Below are 23,609 nucleotides of genomic sequence, written 5' to 3' on the forward strand. Positions count from 1 at the left end.
TTAATATTCTTAAATAAGCACCTCCGGAATACTTCCGGGTTTTCATCAATTTAACTGACCGATCCTTGGTCTAAAATATATACACGCCACGCTACTCGCTAGCGTTAACGTCCTCAATTATAAACTCCTCCGGGATACCTCCGAGTTTTTATAAGCTTACACCGACCAACTCTCGGTCTAAATATAATATTTCGAACTCGGTATGAACATATACTAGAAATTATCAACAATTGAGTAATGTAATACATCTCAAACTTCGTAAAACCGTTTAAAGCAATCTCATGCATATATCACAGTTTTGTAAAATATTCACAACACAACATTTCTTAAAAGGTAGGGTTTGAAAACTTGCCTGGGTATCTCGAGGTGGAGGATGCTCTAGGTTCCGCTCGGAAATCTATGACCACAAACACAATTCATCTCGTTAGGTCCCGTTCTAATTTACGGCGACTCGCACTCATGCGCTATTTATTATGCAACCTCTCTACTTATACTACCCTTATTATTCCTTTAAGTCCTTATTCACATCATGGTCGCTTCATTTTTCTAAGTATCTTAGGTTCATTCCTTTTATCGTTGTCGGCTCCGCTTATGGATTCTTACGGTTTCTACTCGTACGGTCTCGACTCCAATATTTTTATAAAATTGAGAAATCATTATTTTTACTTGAAATTTTATGAAAGTTAGGAAACTCAATATTTTACTCTCTGTATAAATTTCATGATTTATGAACACTTTTAAGTCAATCCTTTATATTTTCAAAGTTCATGATTTGTAGCAGTTTTTGTCGCGTAAATCAGTTTTACTAAAACGACCATAACTTTTGATCCGTAAATCGGAATCAAGCGGTTCAAGCGCCTAAACGATCCTTATAACATTGCCTATCATAATGAAGTCGAATAAAAGGCAGAATTAAGACAAATGCAGATCAAACTAAAGATATTAAGCATAACAGGCGTTTTGTTCTTGGAGATAATTGCATTTTGATTGAGTTAATGATATAAGGAAAAATGAAGTAAAATAAGGTAGACAAAAATCCAAAAAAGATCTTTTCGCCCTATGAACTTTAAGGTGTATCAAGTTTCATATTTCATTTTTAAGCAGAGCGATAGAGACTTCATCTACTAAGTCAATGACGTATCAATTTGTTTGGATAAAATCTATAAAATAAACGAATCTATAGAATATTCTGAATTTTAGGTCTAAATTCTAAATGGTTATTTTTCAAGAATCTAAAGTTTACAACTTCGGGACTTTCTGCAGAAACTCAAAGTTACGGTTTGTTGGTTTTAACGAAGTTACGCTTACGATCGGGGTTTTGTTTACGCCCTAACTCTTAACACAACCATCAACAATCATCATTTCATCATCATCATACAAACTCCTCTCAAGAACATCATGTTCTTGAGGCAACAACAATCAACCTTAAATCTACTCAACTTTAAACTTCAAGATCTCAACAATACCACTTCTTAAACTAAGTTTTCTACCACATACTAAATGGATCTTAAAAATGAATCTTAAATAAAGTTTGGCAAAAGAGTTTTACCTTTATTGAAAGCTTGAGATGTGTTCTTGAGTATGGTGGAGGCTTGGAAGTGCTTGGTATGATTTTTGGAGCCTAGAACCACCATTAAAATCAAGAAACCAAGGAGAGGTTACTATTCATACTATTCACTAGTGAGTTTCTTGAATTTATTTCACCCATCAAACCTTGATAAAAAGAGATGAAAGAATTTTATTACCTTAGTTTAATTGCTAGGAGGCTTGAGAATTAATGTGATGATTTTACCATGGCTAGAGCTTGAGATTTTGAATTGGATTTCCCATCTTTTATCATTAGGGCCGAATGGAGCATCAAGGGGGGTATTTATACTCCTCTTGGTTGCTTAGCTTGGTTGGTTTGCTAGGTAACTTCTAGGAAGATGGGTTGATATCTTGCAATTGATTTTATTCTCCTAGGATAGCCTTAGGTTTATTCCTTGTCTCCAAATCCATGGACATATCTTTGTTAGCTTCCTAGAAACTACTTATGTTAGCTTCCTTAGCACATTATTTAGATAGCTTGCTTGATAATCCTAAGGTTAGCTTACTATTTGATAAAATAACCATGGTTACTCTCTTACCATGGTTTAGTTAGTGCGTTATGTTTATTTAATCATTTACGCGTTCGCTCGGTCGCTTAAACATTTTCGTAATACTTGTTCGTAAAATGGTTCGCGACGTAAATCCTTTCGTATTTATTCCTTATATTTTTAATTATTATATATGAATATAAATTCGTAGGGTTTTAATCTCATAATTATATTGTGATTCCCGTATTCCTTGATAAGTCGTAAATACGGTCGTTTTTCAAAGTTTGTTTTCTTCGAAAACTAATAGCGTTTACATACACTCATTTGGTACGTATAATCGTAATATCAACTCCGAAACTCATTTTCTCGTGCACTACATAGTGTGGGCTCAAAAGTTTTTTCCCCGTCCGTCAGGGTTACTATTCATTAAAAGTTTTACAAGGTCTCAAAAATTCAAGTTATTATATTACCATTTATAAAGGTCTTTTACCGATGTCAAAAATTTCGGTTCTTAAAGTCTTCCCCCCTTAAAAGGATTCCGTCCCGGAATCAGTTCAGAAACAGGTAGGGATATGCTTCTCGCATGACAACCTCGAGTTTTCACGTTGACCTTGCAGTATTTGATCTCTTCATAAAATTTTTACTCATCCATCCAATATATTTTCGGGTACTCGTTCTTGTAGTCTTATGACCTCTATACATTCCTCGATATACGCTAAGTCTGGCTACGAGTTTATTAGCTCATTTTCAATCATATGTTTAGTTCTTACGGTTAAACTTCCAATCCTCGATTCGTGGTACTCGTTATAAACTTGGTGACCGTTCGACGATGGTTCTAATTTATAAGTCAACTTTCTTAGTCCTTTAATTCCTCAACTGGTCCAATAAATCTTGGGTTCAATATTCCTTTCCCTTTCGAATCTCATCACACCCTCCTCGGGAGGTACTCTAAACAATACTTGGTCTGTTACTTCATACTTTCCGTCTTTATAGTTCTGGTCCCCATATCTCTATTATTCATCCTGAGCTGCCATTAGCCGGGTTCTGATAAGTTCTAGGAATTTGTTTGGTCTGTTGACTCAACTATGGTACAGTATCCTCCGTTTACCAATTTCTTCCCAACCTAAGAGAGAACAATTCTTTCTTTCGTACAAACTTTGTAGCCGTTCCAATGCACGCATGATAACTTGTTATTGTCGATAATTCGATTAACGTCAATGGCCACTTCATTTCCCTTAAAATTGATAATATGGACGATTAGCGCATCTTCAAGTGCCTGGAATCATCCTTCAGCTTATTCATTTCTCCCTAATCGCTCCTACTAGTGCTAGAGTTTCATTCCTTAACGTTTTCCCATTTTGGGCGCATCATCTCTGTTGATTATTCTATGTAAGAAGTTCTCATCGCATTTCTACACGCTCGTCTCCTGCTACACGTTTAGTGCCAGATTTAACACTTCTTCCCGTAGTAACGTAAAGCACGTCATCGTCCTGTCGCCATCTTAAGGAAGCACCATTTCATACGTAATTTATTGACTCATTTTAGGATCGTGCAACTTTCAGCTTCCGTCATCGGTCGGACTTCTTTAATCATTCCCCGTATAATATCTATAGTACTATAACACCTTCTGGTTCGTACTTGTTATTCTTGCTAGCACCTTAGAGGTATTCACCTTTATTGGTACCTGCTACTAGTGGCCTTTATAGGGCGTGTACGATCTTCTTTGCCTTCTATCAGTTCTGCCAATGACATCCTTCATTCTTTTCACGTTGCCTTTCGCGAGGGATATTGGCTACTATTTTTCATATGCTAGCGTGGTAAGTACATCTACACGAATTATCCGTCAACAATAGACGATTCTCTAAACCTTACCAAATAAAAGGTAAGCCGCTAGATGTATCTTCAATGATCACGATAGTGCTCTCGTTCTACTTGTCGATTTGAGAACTCTAAGTCGTGCCTCTGTCCGTCCTTTTTTTTTTCATAAAATATCTTGGGAAATAGTCCCGTTGTGAAATTAAATCTTGGGTTCTTGTGTGGCGCAGTCGTCACGGGGTCTCTCTGTCCTAATTATCTCCTCCGCATTCTTATCAATTTTGTAGAGTCGACATCTATCGTTCGCATAATAAAGTAAGCGGTCTTATTTAATCTATCACTCAAAATCCTCAAATAGCATGACAGCTAACTTGGTTCTTGATAATCCTCCTTCAAAATTTATTATAATTAACTCTTAACCCTATTTGGGTTATCTACAAGTTGAAATCGTCAAAAATTTTAACCCTCGCCTTTCCGTTTTCATTTTCCAACTATGTCGAATACTTACTTACCTACTCGATGACATCCCTTCTCATATCCGGTCACGACTAATATCCGTTTATGTTTTTAGGCATCTTTAAGTCTTCTTGTTAAGTAATAAAGCGTTCTTTTCCGGAGATCCTTCTCATCAGTTATTCTGAAATTTGTCATTTCCCATATATATTTTCCTTCTTAAAGTATCGGCCACCACATTGGCCTTTCCTTGATAATAATAAAGTCCTCAATCGTGGCCTTTGATCATCTTGACTATATCCTCTATCTCGTGTTCAGTGTAAATTTTTTTTTTTTTCCAAATTTCCTCATAAATAAACTCCTCGTCCTTTCAGTCCGAACCTTATCGCAATTATTCTAGATTATTATTAGAAAGTCTTATGTCACGGTCCTTAAGCTGCGTAGACATATCATTTAGACTTCACGCAACATTCTATTTTTATCGTCGAGTATTTCTAGCACGGAATCGCTACTAACCTTACCTTTATCTTTTGAAAATCTTATTCCTCAAATTCATACATGCTTGGTCATTCCCGAATTTATTAGCACCTATCCCGATAATGTTTCATAGAAGTGTACCTCACTAGTCACATTGTATCCCTATTTTCGCTCTTCTATGACCATTTTAAAGATACTTACGATAATAACTAAACATGGTGTTCTTCTTTTTAAATCAACTTACTCCTCACGATACTCCGATTGCACCATAATAGCATTGGCTTTCAGTCTCATACTACCACAATCAGTTCTCAAATATTCCTCTCTTTGTTGGGAAGGCAATTAGCCTTGGAAAAATAATTTTCACGGTATCGATGAAATTTAAACAGTCTTAACAAGGTTTCAATATCTAACATCTGAACAAATAATGAGCTCTGAATAAAATAGTCGCAACACTCAGAAGATTTATAACTTGGAAGGAAGAATATAAAAAAGATTATCCTTCTATGTCCTTAAAATTTTATATTGTGATATTTATGGAGAATATCCTTTGAAAGCAATGATTGCTGAATAATAACATCATACGAATGATATTTGTAAGATTTTCCCATTGAAAGAATACTTTTCTTCCCGAAAAATGAAAGAAATATCGAATAACATCCTCAACCAAAGGTTAACCATTGAGGTCTCAAAGAGATGCTTATTTTGAAAGAAGGAATTCGATCCAATGATTAATAAATAAGGAAGTATATTGTTCTTCCATCACTTTGGATATTCGTTATACAACGAAGAATAAAATATTTCATGAACAAAATATTTCATAAAACTGAATATGAATTCTCGTTTGAGTGGGCGACCTAGTTAGGTCTCAAGTAAATCATTCTTTGAAAATTTCATCAACAATTAAATCTGGCATATATAATGCATTCTGAATAATCAAAATTTTATAGGAAGTGGAACTAGCAAAATAATAACTAGTCCATATCAAGCAATATTATTAACCAGCTAAGAAAATGGCCAGCACAATTGGTTTGGCCCATAGCAACTACCTAGGATGATTAGCTAGGCTTTTGTCGTATTAATTAAAATTTTGACTAGTTAGGACAATTAACTAGTCATTCATGAGAACATATGCAACTAGGCATATTTCAGTTTGTTTGCAAAAATCTCAACATCGTAACCACTGAAGAAATTGTGACTACCGGGATGACGATTTTGAAATAAAGAGTTTTTAAATTTGGGCCGAGAAAGACAATTATAACTCTAAACCGAGCGGTCTTGGCATCGGAATAATCGATAGCCTCTTATCAAATATTTCTTTCCAAATAAAGGGTACACTCATAGGTGCCCTGGTTCACATACTTTATCAGATCTTTAAACAGAATTGAATCGGAATACTAATATCAAATTGATACCCTTACTATGATTTCAAAGTTCAATATAAAATTTCATCCCGATTAGAGGAAAAGGATTCCCGAGGAATATATGGATATTAGATTATCCACATTTTTAACAATTTGTTAGATATTTACAATCTTGACTGAGAAGAGTAAGTATGAAAGAAGAATCTAATGAAGATACTCCTTATGAATATTCATCGATGAATTGAGGGAAAATTTATATATATATAACTCTATTGAATAATTGAAATGAAGTATAAATATCTCTGAGTTGATCGAGAAGATCATAATCTATGAACGAAAGTTCATGGATTAACGGAAAGAATTGAACAAGTCCTGATGTGGAGAAAGACTATCCAAGATGGTCATATCAGAAGTTCAAGTAGGGAACGAAAAGGATTGTCTTGATATAACTTATCAAGGCAATACGAATGATCAACAATTTGGAGGGAGTAACATGATGGTGGGTAGGTGCCAAAATATCTCACTGATTATCCTAACTCTCCTTATTACCCTCCTGAGGATGATACCACCTCTTCGTCTTTGTAATTCCATGTTTCAATAGTTTCTCTTTCAACATCATTTTAAAATCGCTTACTAACTAGACTTTCGCACGTATATCTGTCATTCCGGTGTTTTACCTCGAAGACCTTACTTAGAAATATTCCAAAACATCCGTTAAGCTGATAGTTGCCTGCTACACGCATCCGTTACTAACTATAAGTGGCCAGTTCCCCCTGGGAACAGATCAAAGAGATCTCTTAGGGATCCCAATTCAGTCCATAAGTTAAGTGGCATGTGTGTGTAATTGAACATACGTTACCGAATATATTAGAGGTCTAAGTGTATATATCCGTTGCCTCTGACATCATTTCTACCAAAGAATTCCGTATTAGACTCACTGGTCTATTCTTTTTAAGAGGTTCTAAGATCGATTATCGCTCATTGTAATCTCATGCCATCAAATTGTAGTCATGCCATCAATTCTCGATGCTCTCGATCTCTGAGCTAAACCATTATAACCTTACATGTTAAGTGCACTAATAATATCACATAGTGTACTCATCCTATGATGACATTCTTATATTACATTCACATATTCCGTAATAGAATAAGAATCCTCAAGGGTATATTGGACACTATCTTTGGTGAGTTTGTGATTAATACGGCATTCCCATACTCCTTGGTAAAATGACACTGTCAACTAGTTTGGGCCAATAACCTCAACTGTATGCTAATAATTAGACTTCATGATCCTCACATGTGATGCCCCTTCACGGGCAACCTATAAAGAACTACGAGTATCAAGGCTCGTGTTATCAAAATTTACATATGGTGTTGGTAATATCGTCTTTACCCCAAATGCTATGGAGACTCAGCTCCAAGTTCTACATCCATATTTTTGCTAAATCAGATATGATTCTAATTTTTTTCTCCTCATCGTTCTGATAATCTCCAATGGTCTCATTAGTCATACCTTAATTCCTCAAATATACACTTATCCTAACCTACATATTGAGGCTATATCCGGTAGTCCAATGATGAACTCTATATGACCTCTTACGAAATCTCGCGTCTAGACAGACTCCTAACACTCTCGTTTCTGAGTACTATAACTTAATGCTCTGATACCATTTCTGTAACGCCCCCAAATCCGGGGTCAGGAATCTGGGTCGGCACGCCATCCTTCACTCATGTGTAACCTGGTATTGATTCAATAATCCAACAGACCCCAATCTCATACTCACACACACAAGTTATAGCCTTAGAAATGACGTACAAAATGTAATCTTCTTTTATTACACTCCAATGTACTTTACAGGATCTCAAACAATTATTTATAACCTCTACATGAAGTTACAATAATTACGACTGATATCTTATACCTAGATGATACTCTAGCACACCTGAGACAAAGCTGCCAAGGATCCTCCCCATGACTGCAAGCGACTAAGTCCCACACCGGCATACTGGTTATCTGTTGTGTTGTGTCATTTAAAAGAAAGCAAGTGTGAGCTATAATGCTCAGCATAAATAATGTACAGTATGAACATGTTCGTATAATAACATCATATATTATATATATGTTTTATTCAAAAATAGTTTTCCTTGGTGTCCCACACCTTCTTACGAAAACAATTCTTTAAGGGGGTTTTTATATCCTGCGAATACCTTAATAGTAATCCCAGCACCTAGGCTTGGGTTACGGTATTGCATATCAATTCCAATTGGAAGAGTTTGGACATCTCACAGGAGCCACCGCATACGATGATCAGTCGTCCTACGGAAAGTAACCTTCTTTACTAGTAAAAGGACTAATACCGTCATCTCTCGGGTATCACCCTGGCCGCATTCGCGCTACGTGTCCCATTTTCGGGTATACACATACTTCACAAGTTCCTGAGTACACAAAGTACCTTCGCCTGCGGTACATCTGGTAGCCCATCCAGCACACGTAGTACCAGAGTCTACCCCTCCATTGTCCTTCAACAGAATTCTATCCATCCCGGGAACTTGAACCACATCGAAGTTCCCCAAGCGTTTTGCTTGTTGATAGAGATAATTTATCCTTTTAGAATATAAGGGTATATATATGTATATACGTACTTCCGAGAATTTCGGAGGAAGTACTAGGGATGTGAGTTGACCGTTGTTAACAGATAACTAATAAGGGGAAAGTTTCTTCTTGAAACTATATTCAATATAATAATAAGTCGGGATAATATTCACCGACGATCTGGAATTATTCGAATGATACTTCTAAATCAGAAGGTATATCAGGATCTATGATCTTTAAATCAATAACAATCCTTAAATAAATAATCATTAATTAAATAGTAGTCTATAAATAATTAAATGATAATTGATATTCATCATACCTCGAATGAGTTATTCTTTTAAAAGATTTATTTAAATAGTATTCCTCAACTAGTTTGTGTTTACATAATTAATAATCTATAATGATTAATCGGGTTGAGTAAATAAACGTTGAAGTATACTACTCCTATAATAAAGGAATACGTATATAGTATTTAATATCCGAATCAATAAAATATAGTTGAGGGACTATCCTCATTGGGAAATCGTTTTAAAAGTTCGAGGTGTTTTAGTGTTTCGTAAGTGGACGATGAGTCCCTTTAAAACGTACTATTATGGACTTATAATCGTCCAAAACATCTCTGGGATGATTCCCGGGTTTATATTTTATAAAACAAAACTGACCGACCCTTGGTCTTACGACTTATATATTACGCTCTACTGTAGCGTTAATATTCTTAAATAAGCACCTCCAGAATACTTCCGGGTTTTCATCAATTTAACTGACCGATCCTTGGTCTAAAATATATACACGCCACGCTACTCACTAGCGTTAACGTCCTCAATTATAAACTCCTCCGGGATACCTCCGAGTTTTTATAAGCTTACATCGACCGACTCTCGGTCTAAATATAATATTTCAAACTCGGTATGAACATATACTAGAAATTATCAATAATTGAGTAATGTAATACATCTCAAACTTCGTAAAACCGTTTAAAGTAATCTCATGCATATATCACAGTTTTGTAAAATATTCACAACACAACATTTCTTAAAAGGTAGGGTTTGAAAACTTTCCTGGGTATCTCGAGGTGGAGGATGCTTTAGGTTCCGCTCGGAAATCTATGACCACAAACACAATTCATCTCGTTAGGTCATGTTCTAATTTACGGCGACTCGCACTCATGCGCTATTTATTATGCACCCTCTCTACTTATACTACCCTTATTATTCCTTTAAGTCCTTATTCACATCATGGTCGCTTCATTTTTCTAAGTATCTTAGGTTCATTCCTTTTATCGTTGTCGGCTCCGCTTATGGATTCTTACGGTTTCTACTCGTACGGTCTCGGCTCCGATATTTTTACAAAATTGAGAAATCATTTTTTTTAATTGAAATTTTTAGGAAAGTTAGGAAACTCAATATTTTACTCTCTGTAGAAATTTCATGATTTATGAACACTTTTAAGTCAATCCTTTATATTTTCAAAGTTCGTGATTTGTAGCAGTTTTTATCGCGTAAATCAGTTTTACTAAAATGACCATAACTTTTGATCCGTAAATCGGAATCAAGCGGTTCAAGAGCCTAAACGATCCTTATAACATTTTCTATCATAATCAAGGGTTATTTTTCAAGAATCTACAGTTTACAACTTCGGGACTTTCTGCAGAAACTCAAAGTTACAGTTTGTTGGTTTTAAAGAAGCTACGCTTACGATCGGGGTTTCGCTTACGCCCTAACTCTTAACACAACCATCAACAATCATCATTTCATCATCATCATACAAACTTCTCTCAAGAACATCATGTTCTTGAGGCAACAACAATCAACCTTAAATCTACTCAACTTTAAACTTCAAGATCTCAATAATACCACTTCTTAAACTAAGTTTTCTACCACATACTAAATGGATCTTAAAAATGAATCTTAAATAAAGTTGGGCAAAAGATTTTTACCTTTCTTGAAAGCTTGAGATGTTTTCTTGAGTATGGTGGAGGCTTGGAAGTGCTTGGTATGATTTTTGGAGCCTAGAACCACCATTGAAATCAAGAAACCAAGGAGAGGTTACTATTCATCCTATTCACTAGTGAGTTTCTTGAATTTATTTCACCTATCAAACCTTGATAAAAAGAGATGAAAGAATTTTCTTACCTTAGTTTAATTTCTAGGAGTCTTGAGAATTAATGGGATGATTTTACCATGGCTAGAGCTTGAGATTTTGAATTGGATTTCCCATCTTTTATCATTAGGGCCGAATGGAGCATCAAGGGGGGTATTTATACTCCTCTTGGTTGCTTAGCTTGGTTGGTTTGCTAGGTAACTTCTAGGAAGATGGGTTGATATCTTGCAATTGATTTTATTCTCCTAGGACAGCCTTAGGTTTATTCCTTGTCTCCAAATCCATGGACATATCTTTGTTAGCTTCCTAGAAACTACTTATGTTAGCTTCCTTAGCACATTATTTGGATGACTTGCTTGATAATCCTAAGGTTAGCTTACTATTTGATAAAATAACCATGGTTACTCTCTTACCATGGTTTAGTTAGTGCGTTATGTTTATTTAATCATTTACGCGTTCGCTCGGTCGCTTAAACGTTTTCGTAATACTTGTTCGTAAAATGGTTCGCGACGTAATTCCTTTCGTATTTATTCCTTATATTTTTAATTATTATATATGAATATAAATTCGTAGGGTTTTAATCTCGTAATTATATTATGATTCTCGTATTCCTTGATAAGTCGTAAATACGGTCGTTTTTCAAAGTTTGTTTTCTTCGAAAACTAATAGCGTTTACATACACTCATTTGGTACGTATAATCGTAATATCAGCTCCGAAACTCATTTTCTCGTTCACTACATAGTGTGGGCTCAAAAGTTTTTTCCCCGTCCGTCAGGGTTACTATTCATTAAACGTTTTACAAGGTCTCAAAAATTCAAGTTATTATATTACCATTTATAAAGGTCTTTTACCGATGTCAAAAATTTGGGTTCCTACACCAAACATGTTCAAGTTCATGAAGGACCGCAAATAGATAACCGCTGAATAGAAGCCACATACGGTAAACAAAGCCATGCAATGCCTAAACACTGAAAGACAGCCTATAGTCCAAAATCAGATCATTGGCCAATAGTGGCAACCTCAGAAACAACCCAAAGGCTAGGAAAGCCCCACAAAACGACATATGAGTAAGATCTATGGACAGAGCCAATGAACATGTTAACAAAGCGCACCTCATCATCCTGGATGTCCATTATCTTGAAAAAGTCTTCCGACTGTTGATAAATGCTAAAAGAGCTCTAGAATCCCAATCGTGAAACTTTCTCTCAAGGTTCTTCATCAATTCCTCCAAGGCCATGTACCCACTCCTCCATTTTGCACTCTTAGTGAAAGAAACTGCGAAGTAGGCGTTGGCCTAATAAGAAAAAGATATTAGAAAGCTAACTTCACGAAATGTATTTGGTCGACTAAAGTCTACACTACATACTCCATCCTACCTAAGAAGGCTGATCAGCCTCCAAAAAAGGCCCTTGACCGACTGGATATCCCTCGGAAAGGGCTCCAGCCGACCGGCCTCCAAGGGAGGCCTTAAGCCAGCCAGACTCCTCCTTAACTTTAAAGTATTGAAAGTTCTAAAAAGAAGAGATGTACCTGATACAAGGCATGAGGCCCGCACATCTCCGCTTCAGGATGTTGTTCGTCTAATTGGAACAAATTTAACCAAATGGAAAATTAGGAGGAAGATAGTACCCTCAACAGAGAAGCCTCTAAGGCCAGCTCTAACAAGCTTCCTTTAAATTGTGAAGACCCATCACGAACACGAACTTGATAGTTTATGTTTGAGGCCCTTCATGAATGTGACCAAAGCATGTTATCCAAGAAAGCAAAAAATATTTCCCCTGACCAATCGGAGGGGTCATGAATCGACCCTTTAGACGACCAGAGGAAGTCGAATATCCATCTATGAAGGTCTTCGGCCGTCTAAAGGGTCCTCGGATGAGGCCCCCACCCGACAAGGCACTCCTCAAACAAAAAAGAAAGAAGAAAGTCTAAGCCACGAATTAATATTGAGAAGATTGAAGTTCAAGAACTTTTACAAAATAAGGTCCCGAAGGGCCAAGAAGCTCTAGACATTGAGGTTACGGCCGACCAGGGCCTCAAGTGCTTGGTCTCTATGGCCGACCAAGAGTCCTTGAAGTCGACTCCTCCGCATGGAGGGGTTAGGCCGACTAGGACGTCCTCGAAAGAATATCTACAGACATTCGAAACTAATAGGGATGTCCCCCAAATGAAGGTTCCAAGAAAAACATGAACTAGAGCCAAGGGATGCTCCAGGTGAAGACAAGAACTTCCACGGAAAAAAGTTTCGTAAAGAATAGAACGTTCACGAGAACAAGTTTCATAAAGAGTAAGACGCTCACGGAGGTGAGATTTTTGCCTACCAAGAGTCAGTGATGCCTAGTCCTCCACAAGGAAGGATGAGGCCGACTAGAACCCTCACGGAGGGAAATAAGTTTCGTGAAGAGTAGAATGTTCACGAGAACAAGTACATAACGCTCACTAGAAAAAGGGCAGAACGTCCACCAAAAAGAGCAAGATTGGTCGACCATGCCGCATGAAGGCCTTATAGCCGACCAGAAATCCCTGTAGGGTTGATCCAGGACCTCCTGAAGGTTTTCTAATGGAACTCATCTAAAATTCCTTAAGAATTCTTGAAAACGTAGGCGCCTAACGAGAACAAGTTTCGTGAAGACTAGAACGTCCACGAGAACAAGTTTCGCGAAGTCTAAAGAGTCCATGAGAACAAATTTCGTGAAGACAAGGACGACCACAAAAAAAAGTTTCATGAAGAACCGAACGTTCAATAGAAAATGATCAGAAAAGCATGGATGAGGCTAAACACAAGTCATTAGTCTTAACTGAGGATTAATTACACTAATCACCAAGAAAAACTTATAGAAGTTAAATTAAGATTATCTTTTCCACTAAATTAGTTCTGTGAAGGCCAGAGTGCTTACGAGCATTGGGACAGAGTGTTCTCCTCCTAACGGATCAGACTACCCTGCAGGAGGCTCCCAAGGTCTGTTAAGACCATTCCCGGTTGGCCAGCCAACAACTGGAGGCCATATGGACGACCAGGAGCCTCCGTAGTAAATACAAGACGACCACAATTTGCCTCCAGAGTGCTCCTGGTCGACCAACCAATAAATTGTGGCCTTTTGGCCAATCAGGAGCCTCCGTAGCAGAGCCAAGACGACCATAATTTCCCTACAGAGTGCTCCCGGCCGACCATCCAACAAACTGAGGCCTTTTGTCCAAACAGGAGCCTCCATAGCAGAGTCAAGATGACCACAATTTTCCTCCGTAGTGGCCCTGGCCGACCATCCAACAAATGGGGGCATATGGCCAACCACGAGCCTCCGTATTAGATCCATGACGGTCACAACTTACTTCCATAGTGGCCCTGGCCGACCAGCCATAAGATGGGGGGATATGGCCGAATAGGAGCCTCCGTAGTAGATTCATGATGGCCACAATTTGCCTCTGCAGCGCTCCCGGAAGACTAGCCCATAAATTGGGACCTTTTGGCCAATAAGGAGCCTCTGTAGCAGAGCCGTGACGGCCATAATTTGCCTCTGTAGTGCTCCCGTCCGACCAGCCCACAAATTGGGACCTTTTGGCCAATCAGGAGCCTCTGTAGCAGAGCTATGACGGCCACAATTTGCTTCCGTAGTGCCCTGGCCGACCAACCCACAAATTGGGACCTTTTGACCAACCAGAAGCCTCCGTAGCAGAGCCAAGATGGCCACAATTTACCTCCGTAGTGGCCCTGGCCTACCAGCCAAAAAATTGAGGCCTTTTGGCCAATCAGAAGCTCCTGTAGGAGAGCTATGAGGCCTTCAAATGTTGCTCCGGAGGCCCTCTTGAGAGGTCCTCTGGAAATTTCTCGTAAAGGATAACTCTCAGCAGAACTAAGTTTTGTAAAGACTAGTTAGTCCATGAGAATGAGTTAGTTGGAGTACAAAACATCCTACAAAGAAATTTTGGACAAAGTTCAATGAAGTATAAAGCTTCCAATAGAACAAGTTCCATAGAACGTTCACTGAAACATCCGTAGCAAAACATTCACTGAAACAGCCGTAGCAGAACGTTCACTGAAACAGCCGTAGCAGAGCCTTGAGGAACTCAAAGGAAACCATAAGATTAATTACCAAGAGCAAAAAGGGCATGTCAAGGTATGTGGAAGAACTTACTCTGAGTAAGAGGTTCAAAAAAAAAATTGGAGCAGGCACCCCTGGATAGCACGGAGTAGGAGGACCTGCTCCAGGCCGACCAGGGGTGGCCGACCTCTACAGGCCGAGCAGCCCATATACAAGGGCATGTGGCCGAGCAGAGCCTTCTATAGAAGAAAGTAGAAGGCTCTGCTCGGCCCCGGTGACCCCCTACGAAAATTTTCAAAAATTTTGAAAAAAATGGAAAAAATCAGAAAATTTTTGAAAATTTTAAACTTTCAGGATTTTAAGATTAAGCGCAGATTAGGGCCGATTAGTGAAATTAAGCCCAGATTAGGGTCGATTAGTATATATTAAGCGTAATTAACCCGAATTAGAGGGAATTAGTGATTCGTATGATAAAATTAGCCCAGATTAGGGCCGTTTAACCTATTCACTCTTATAATTAGTTTGAATTATGGATAATTAGTGTCTTATGCATACTGATTAGTCATGATTAGCCCCGTTTAGGGAAGACTAGCCTCAATTAAGGCCAAATAGTGTGTTCTAGCTTAAAATTAGGCTCTTTTAAGCCTAATTAACAGCTTATACATGGAAATTAGCCCCGATTAGGGCCGATTAGCCCCGATCAGGGCCAGTTAGAAGCTTTCACCCTATAATTAACCTTGACGAAGGTTAAAGGGTGATAAATACTCCCTTTTAAGTCCCAATTAGGACCATTTAGTGTTAAACACTATCCAAATATCCTGTGCAAAGGCCTTAATTGTGTAGACTCGCACTATTAATTAGTTGTAAATGTGTAGGTCGCTCCACACTTTACGATAAAATGGCGATACCCATGAAAGGTCGATACCTATAAAGGGTCGATACCCATGAAGGGCTGACACCCATGAAGGGCCGATATCCGAGAAGGGCCAAAAGTACCCCGAGTCGCGAAAAGACTATTATAGTTTCCATGAAAACTCGAGCAGTATTCACGGAAGTTTGGGGGCCAATGATATGGATAGAAATTACATCCCAAAGACACATTAAATATCGCATTAATTACACTTGGGCTTCTTGTCAGAAATCCTGTACAGACCTGTCTGGTCCAAGCTCGTAGCAGACTCAAGACGGTCTGTGTAGGCAAGGCCCACTAGTAGAGGTCGTCAAGGTCCACAAACACAATCTGTTTGTGGGCTAGGCCCACTACGGCTGGAAGAGTAGAGACGTGTGTCCCAAACGAACTCAAAGTCCTACACAGATGACTCAAGAGTTCCTTCCCTTATAGGACTCATAATTACCATCTAAGTTGGAGACTTGTCCACCAAGTCTCCAAATAGAAGTCTAACCCTAGACTCACCTCTATATAAAGGGCTCTACCCCTCAACCTCGAACTATAGTTTTGGCTTGATTCTCTATAACGCAAAGATACGTAGGCATCTTGCAAGGACCGATAGTCCCGAACGCAAGAGCAGCCGTTAAAGATCGAAGCTCACAAACCCTAGCATTAAATACTAACATACTTCAGTTTTTGTTCCACAACAGTTATTTAAATTAGAATTCAAAGTTTAAATAAATTAAAGGCCCAATCAGATTATGGGCTAGAAAACCTATTTATGTACTCTATAAATACATCTCTTTCTAGGCTGGTTAATCTAATATTATTTTGGTAAAATCGTAGCATTTTCAAAAAGAGAGAGATAGAGAGAAACAGCCCTGGGTGCTAGTACATTGTATCATTGGAAAAATGGCTAAAGATCCTTTTACCGGACAAGGTGAAAGGGACATCGAACGATTAGGAATTATACATTGTGATGTATGTGGCCCAATACTCACGATGAAAAGTGGTAGCTTTTACTACTTCCTTACATTTACTGATGATTTCAGTAGATATGGATATGTGTACCTTTTTAAGAACAAATCTAATTCTTTTGAATAGTTCAAAGAATACAAGGCCGAAGTGGAAAAGCATACAGGGGAAAGTATAAAAGTTCTACGATCAGATCGTGGAGGAGAATACTTAATCCTCGAGTTTCAAGGTTTCTTGAAGAAGTGCAGTATCGTATCACAACTTAATCCTCTTGGAATCCCTCAATAGAATGGATTTTCTGAGAGGAAAAATCGTACCTTGTTGGACATGGTGCGATTGATGATTTGTGTAGCAGATCTTCCAATAAGTTTCTGGGATTACGCTATGGAAATGGCTGCATATGCATTAAACCGAGTTCCAATGAAGGTTGTTCATAGATCTAGTACGGCTCGTCATAAGCCAGAGAGATATTATGGATTTCTCTTAACTCAAGATGATGATGATGCTCATAGACAATGATGAGCCTCTTAACTACCAAGAAGCTATGAAAAGTCCAGACTCCGAGAGATGGATAGAGGCCATGAAATCTGAGATGGAATCCATGTATCAAAATAAGGTATGAACTTTAGTTGATCCACCTGAAGGGGTAAAACCTACAGTGTACAAGTGGGTTTTCAAGAATAAAACTGACATGGATGGTAAGTACAGACCTATACTAGTGGCAAAAGGTTTTAAACAAATTCATGGTCTAGACTATGATGAGACTTTTTCACCAGTTGCAATGGTCAAGTCCATCAGGATTTTGCAAGCAATAGCTGCTTACTATGACTATGAGATTTGGAAAATGGATGTCAAAACCGCTTTCTTAAATGGGAGCCTTGAAGATGATGTATACATGATAAAACTTGAGGGTTTTATCAATCCAATGTTTGTTAAAATGGTATGTAAGTTGCTTCGATCTATTTATGGATTAAAGCAAGCTTCAAGGAGATGGAATCATCATTTTGATGAAACGGTCAAAGAGTTTGGCTTTATTTAAAATGAAGATGAACCATGTGTTTACAAAAAGGTTAGTGGGAGCCATGTGACATTCATAGTACTATATGTAGATGACATATTACTAATAGAGAATGACATACCTTCTCTATAGGATGTTAAGACTTGGTTGGGAAATAGTTTCTCAATGAAGGACTTAGGCGATGCTACCTATATATTAGGGGTCAAGATCTGTAGAGATAGATCAAGGAGATTAATCGGCCTAAGTCAGAGTACATAATTGACAAAGTATTGCATCATTTTAGGATGCAAGAGGCAAAAAGAGGATATGTCCCAATGTTTCATGGGATAGTGATCTCAAAAAATAACTGCCCTAAATCATTAGATGATAAGGGACATATGAGCAAAGTTCCATATGCTTCGATAATTGGATCTATAATGTATAGGATGATATTTACTCATCCTGATGTTTCGTATGCCTTAAGCATGACGAGCAGATACTAGTCTAATCCTGGTGAGGGTCAATGGACAGCTGTCAAGAATATTCTTAAGTACTTAAAGACGACTAAAGATTCATTCTTAGTGTATGAAGGAGATTAGAAGTTAGTTGTAAAGGGTTACACTGATGCTAGCTTACATATAGACAAATATGTTTCTGTATCTCAGTCTGGTTTTATATTTTGCCTATATGGAGGTGATGTAAGCTGGAAGAGTTCAAAGAAAGAGACAATAGCCGATTCTATAATAGAAGCTGAGTACATTGCTTCCAGTGAAGCCGCCAAGGAGGCTGTTTAGATACGGAAATTCATAACGGGACTTAGTGTGGTTCCATCGATCACATATCCAGTTGATCTTTACTGTGATAATAATGGAGCCATCGCACGCTAAAGAACCAAGGTCCCATTCACTGGCTAAGCATATACTTAGGAGATATCACCTTCTTCAAGAGATTAACGAAAGAGGAGATATACATATATGTAAAGTGCATACTGATGATAATATTGCAGACCCACTGACTAAGGCTTTGTCGCAGTAAAAACACGATGGTCATACTAGTTCCATGAGTATTAGATACATGGGTGATTGGCTCTAGTACAAGTGGGAGATTGTTAGTGTGTGTGCCCTAGAGACAACACTATTATGTTTATGTTATGAGACATTTGGATTATTAATTATGATTTTATGGATTATTCTTTACAAATTTACTATATCTTTGTTTTCTGTGATAAAAGGTTAGATTAATAAATATCCTTGGAATATGATATATAAATCTATATCTCTAAGTACGTGACTTAGAAATGAGATTATGAGAATAGTATTGATATTCTTAAAGGTACCTGGTCAAGTATTATTGTTAAGGAACGATAATAATATATTGAGACTGGTGTGTTTGTTGACTGATGATCACATCTCACTAATCATAGGTATGGTGATACTAAAGTCAAAACACAGGCACATGAATTAGATACATGGTGATGGATTGGCCCGTTATGAGATACTACATATTCATAGTGTCATAATTTGATCTTATAGTGATAATGATGTATTAATCCTTAGACCTGAAGTCATTATATTTCTAGACGAGAATTAGTACACTTTGATTCTATTAAAAGTTATCCTTTACCGGGTAATAATAAAAGTAGACATTGAGTATATTATGAATCGTATGAAAAATATGAATGATATAGATGGGAATTAACCCTCCTATTTTAGGAGTGATATTATTGGCCTCTTATTTGAGTGAGACTATGAAATGCATGGTCGTGCTCAAATATTGATTTGTTTAAAATAGTCTACTCAACGATCAAGAAAATAAAGATTAAATTATAAAGAGGATGACACAAGCCATGCCTCGAGTTTAATCCAAAATATCAAGGTTAAATGGATTATATTACATGGAACATTTGTCGAAAAAGGTTTAATCGAATCACCGATTTATTATTATTACTTGGGTAGCAATGATGCATTACTAGATGCCGCTCATTATTTATAATATTATTATTGGATAATAAAATTATTGTCAACGTTATAATAACCTATAGGGTCACACAAAAAGAACACTTGAAGGAGAATTTATTTATATAAAATATGAATTCAAATTTTTTTATGATATTAATTAAGTTGGACTTAATTAATTAATAAAACAAGAAATCCGATTTAATTAGAATTTGAATTATATTTAAATATTAATTAAGTATGATTTAATTAGTTATTTAAATTAGAATTCAAAGTTTAAATAAATTAAAGGCTCAATCAGATTATGGGCTAGAAAGCCTGTTGGTTAACCTAATGTTATTTTGGAAAAACCCTAGCCTTTTCAGAAAGAGATAGATATAGGGAAACAGCCTTGGGTGCTAGTACATCGTTCCTTCTTCGAAGATCAAGCGTTCCTGTGGATAATGGTAGAGACGTAAATCGTACATACGAGATACGTGGTGATTCAAGCTTGGACCTCCATTATTCATCAATTGTTAAAGCTTCGTTTAAGGTAAATATATAATCTCCGAATTAAATGTCTTATTTCGTATGGATCCTGCATTTGGGGTTTCATTTTCATATTTATTTTTGATATTTTCGCTGCATTTGTGCTATAAACCCTAATATTTATCAAGTTGAGAACACATTTAACTAGATAGTGCAGATGAATATACATGTGCAAGGAAGCATTTTATATTGATATTTGTCCAAACATTCATTGTTACGCATCTCACACATTAGGTAGTTTTAAATATATTGTAGAATTAAAATAGGACATTGTCTTACTGGTGGATTTTTCAAGTCTACTAGCATGACTTGTGTTTTTGACCAGGCATCCATATAAACCTTCTAGTTTTACTACGTCCCTGGCTGAATGACTTCGATTACTTTGTAGGGTCTCTTCCAGTTTGGATGGAGCTTTTCTTTCTTAGTTGGCATAGAAGTGGACAATTTCGTAAGCACCAAATTTCCCACTTGTAAAGACGTTTTCTTGATGCCCAAACCATAATGTTCAACAACATGTAGTAGGTAATTTAGGTTTCTCAGATTGACTGCTTCTCTTTTTTATTCCAGTAGGTCCATATTGGCCTTTAACTCAAAGTCACTGCTTTCCACATTGTAAACCTCTATTCAGTATGAATCCATGCCCACTTCTACGGGTACCAATGCATATGTCCCATACGCGAGCCTAAAGGGTATCTCTCGCGTGGAGGACCTCGGGATCGTTCGGTAAACCCATAAGACCCAAGGTGGTTCTTCGACCCACTTGTCTTTGGCTCCTCCTAGTCTCGTCTTTATCCCCTAAAAATGTTTTATTTACACCTTCGATCTCCCCGTTTCCTTATAGGTGTCCGACCGAGCTGAACTTCTGTCAAATTCCAAAATGATGAAGAAGTTATTCGAAATACCAAATATTAAATACTTATTCTAGCATGAACTTCTTGGCTGCTTCTTCGGTTGCCATTGATAAATGTCGGGCTTTTACCCACTTAGCCATGTTATCTATAGCCACAATATAATATTTTGCTTGCTTTGTACTTGTATGCAGAATACATATAATGTCGATAGCTCACACGGTGAACAGTATTGGGCCGAGAATCGATGTCATTTCTTCTGGTGGTTACCGTGTGATAGTGCTGAATAATTGACATTGATTACACTTATTTGGCATACTTGTGTGCATCTGCTCTTAAAGTCGACGAAAATAACCTTTTCAAATAATCTTGAAGGCTAGGGACCGGCTGACAAGATGTTCATAATTGAGTCCTTCGTAAATAACTTGTAGTGCTAGTTTTTGTTCTTGATATCTAAACACCTCAATAATGGCTCATTGGCCGACCTTTGATATAATTTTCCTTCGATGATTGTGTAGCTTGCTTCCTGATATCTAATATTCTGGGCTTCCTTTCGGTCAAGGGGCGGAATATTTTCTCCAAGTAGGCTCGGATAAGAGTCATATATTTAATGCCTTGTGTATTTCCAAGCACCATTTTGTCAATGGAAGGGATCTTGACTTCGGGCAGTTATATAAAACATGTTAGGCTCTAAATTTTTGCCGAAGCTAGCATTGAGAGAGCGTCTTCCTGATCGTTGTTTTCATTTCCAATCTAACTTAGTACAGGATATGCGATATCTAAGGATGTTTGTCGTACCTTGGTGGCATAAGCCTTTGTTCGGGGATTTCTCTGTTCATCCTCTCCAGAAAAATGCTTCACTAAAAGCATTGAGTTGCTAAAGACTCTTTGATATTTCAATTCCAGGTTTTTCGACAAGTTCATCATGACCAACAAGGCTTCATGTCCTCATTATTTGTAGGGGAAAGGTGAATTGAATGGCCTGACATATTTCAATCTGTTGGTGAAATTGTGAAATTGTATGAACATTAGACATAAAAACTCAACCCTAGAATATGACAAGTAAATAATACTACATCCACACAAGAAATCAGGAAGAAATGAAGACAAGGCAAATACAAAGAATCAAAATATTAGAAAAAGTTTTGAAATATGTTTACAAGTCACTGAAAGAATTTCATTAACATGTTCATCCCTTAGTGAAGAATAAGGTTTAAAGACTTTCAAGGCTTTAGAGGTGTTGAAGATTTCAGTATGACGGTGCCATAATAAGATTTAGTGTATTGACATTGATTGAAGATAGACAGTGTTTGAAGCATTGAAATCTGAAGAATTGAATACATGGTATATAAAAGGAAAAAAAGACAGCTGCAATCTTGAAGTTATGCACACTCACAGGAGTTTACTTACATGCTCAAGCGTTAGTGAAGAACAGAGAGAGAAGTATTCAATATTTTAGTAACACTGAAGTCATTTTCTAAGTACCGTGAAAGATTCCAGTGAAAGTACATTGTGTATTGACATTTAGTGGATTAATCTCAAGAACTACAGAGGACAAACATCAACTAATGATTAAAAAAAGAACAAGAAGATTCAATTATATGCTGGTAATTTGTGAACCAGACCAGTGTACTAAACGTCAACATCACAAAAAAGGAAACTTTTTAGTTCAAGCCAAAAGAAATTAGTTGAAGACAACATCATTTGACAACACTTCATTGAAGATAAGAACTGGGTTATATCAGAAAAATATTCTAAGTCAAATTCTCTCTTCTATTTACAGAAGAAGACCTTGTCAATTTCTAGGAAATGACTTGTAGATTTTCAGAAATTGACTTGTCAATTTTTAGAAATTGATCTATCGATTTTTAGGAATTAACTTGTCTATTTCTAAAAAAAGATATTACCGGTTTCAAGAAAATCAACCTGTCGATTTCAAGAAAATTAGCCTGTTGATTTCAAGAAAATCAACCTGTCAATTTCTAGAAAAAGACATTGTCAATTTCTAGAAAAAGACATTGTCAATTTCTAGAAAATTAAGCTATCAATTTCTAGAAAAAGATATTGTTGATTTCTAGAAATTAAGCTGTCGATTTCTAAAAAAAGACAATGTCGGTTTCTAGAAAATCAAGCCGTCCATTGTAGAAAAAGACACCACTGTCGATTTCTAGAAAAAGACAATGTCAATTTCTAGAAAATATTCTCTAGAAAATCAATTATCAATTTCCAGAAATTAACATGTCAATTTCTAGGATTAAGCTTGCCGATTTGTATAATTGTATTGTCAATTTGTGGATTTGTACTGTCGACTTGTAGAAAGAGATAAAGCAAATTCAAGAATGATTGGCTGACATGAAGCCCTGTATCCAAATGAATTTGAAGCCTATACAAAAGCAGTAGAAATAATTATATTGTTTTGTTCCTCATCTTCTCCAACGGAGCTGAAGAAAAATACAGAGAGAGATAGAGAAGAAGATACACACACACACATATATA

This window comes from Apium graveolens, chromosome 11 (assembly GCF_009905375.1).
Source record: "Apium graveolens cultivar Ventura chromosome 11, ASM990537v1, whole genome shotgun sequence".
Lineage (NCBI taxonomy): Eukaryota > Viridiplantae > Streptophyta > Magnoliopsida > Apiales > Apiaceae > Apium > Apium graveolens.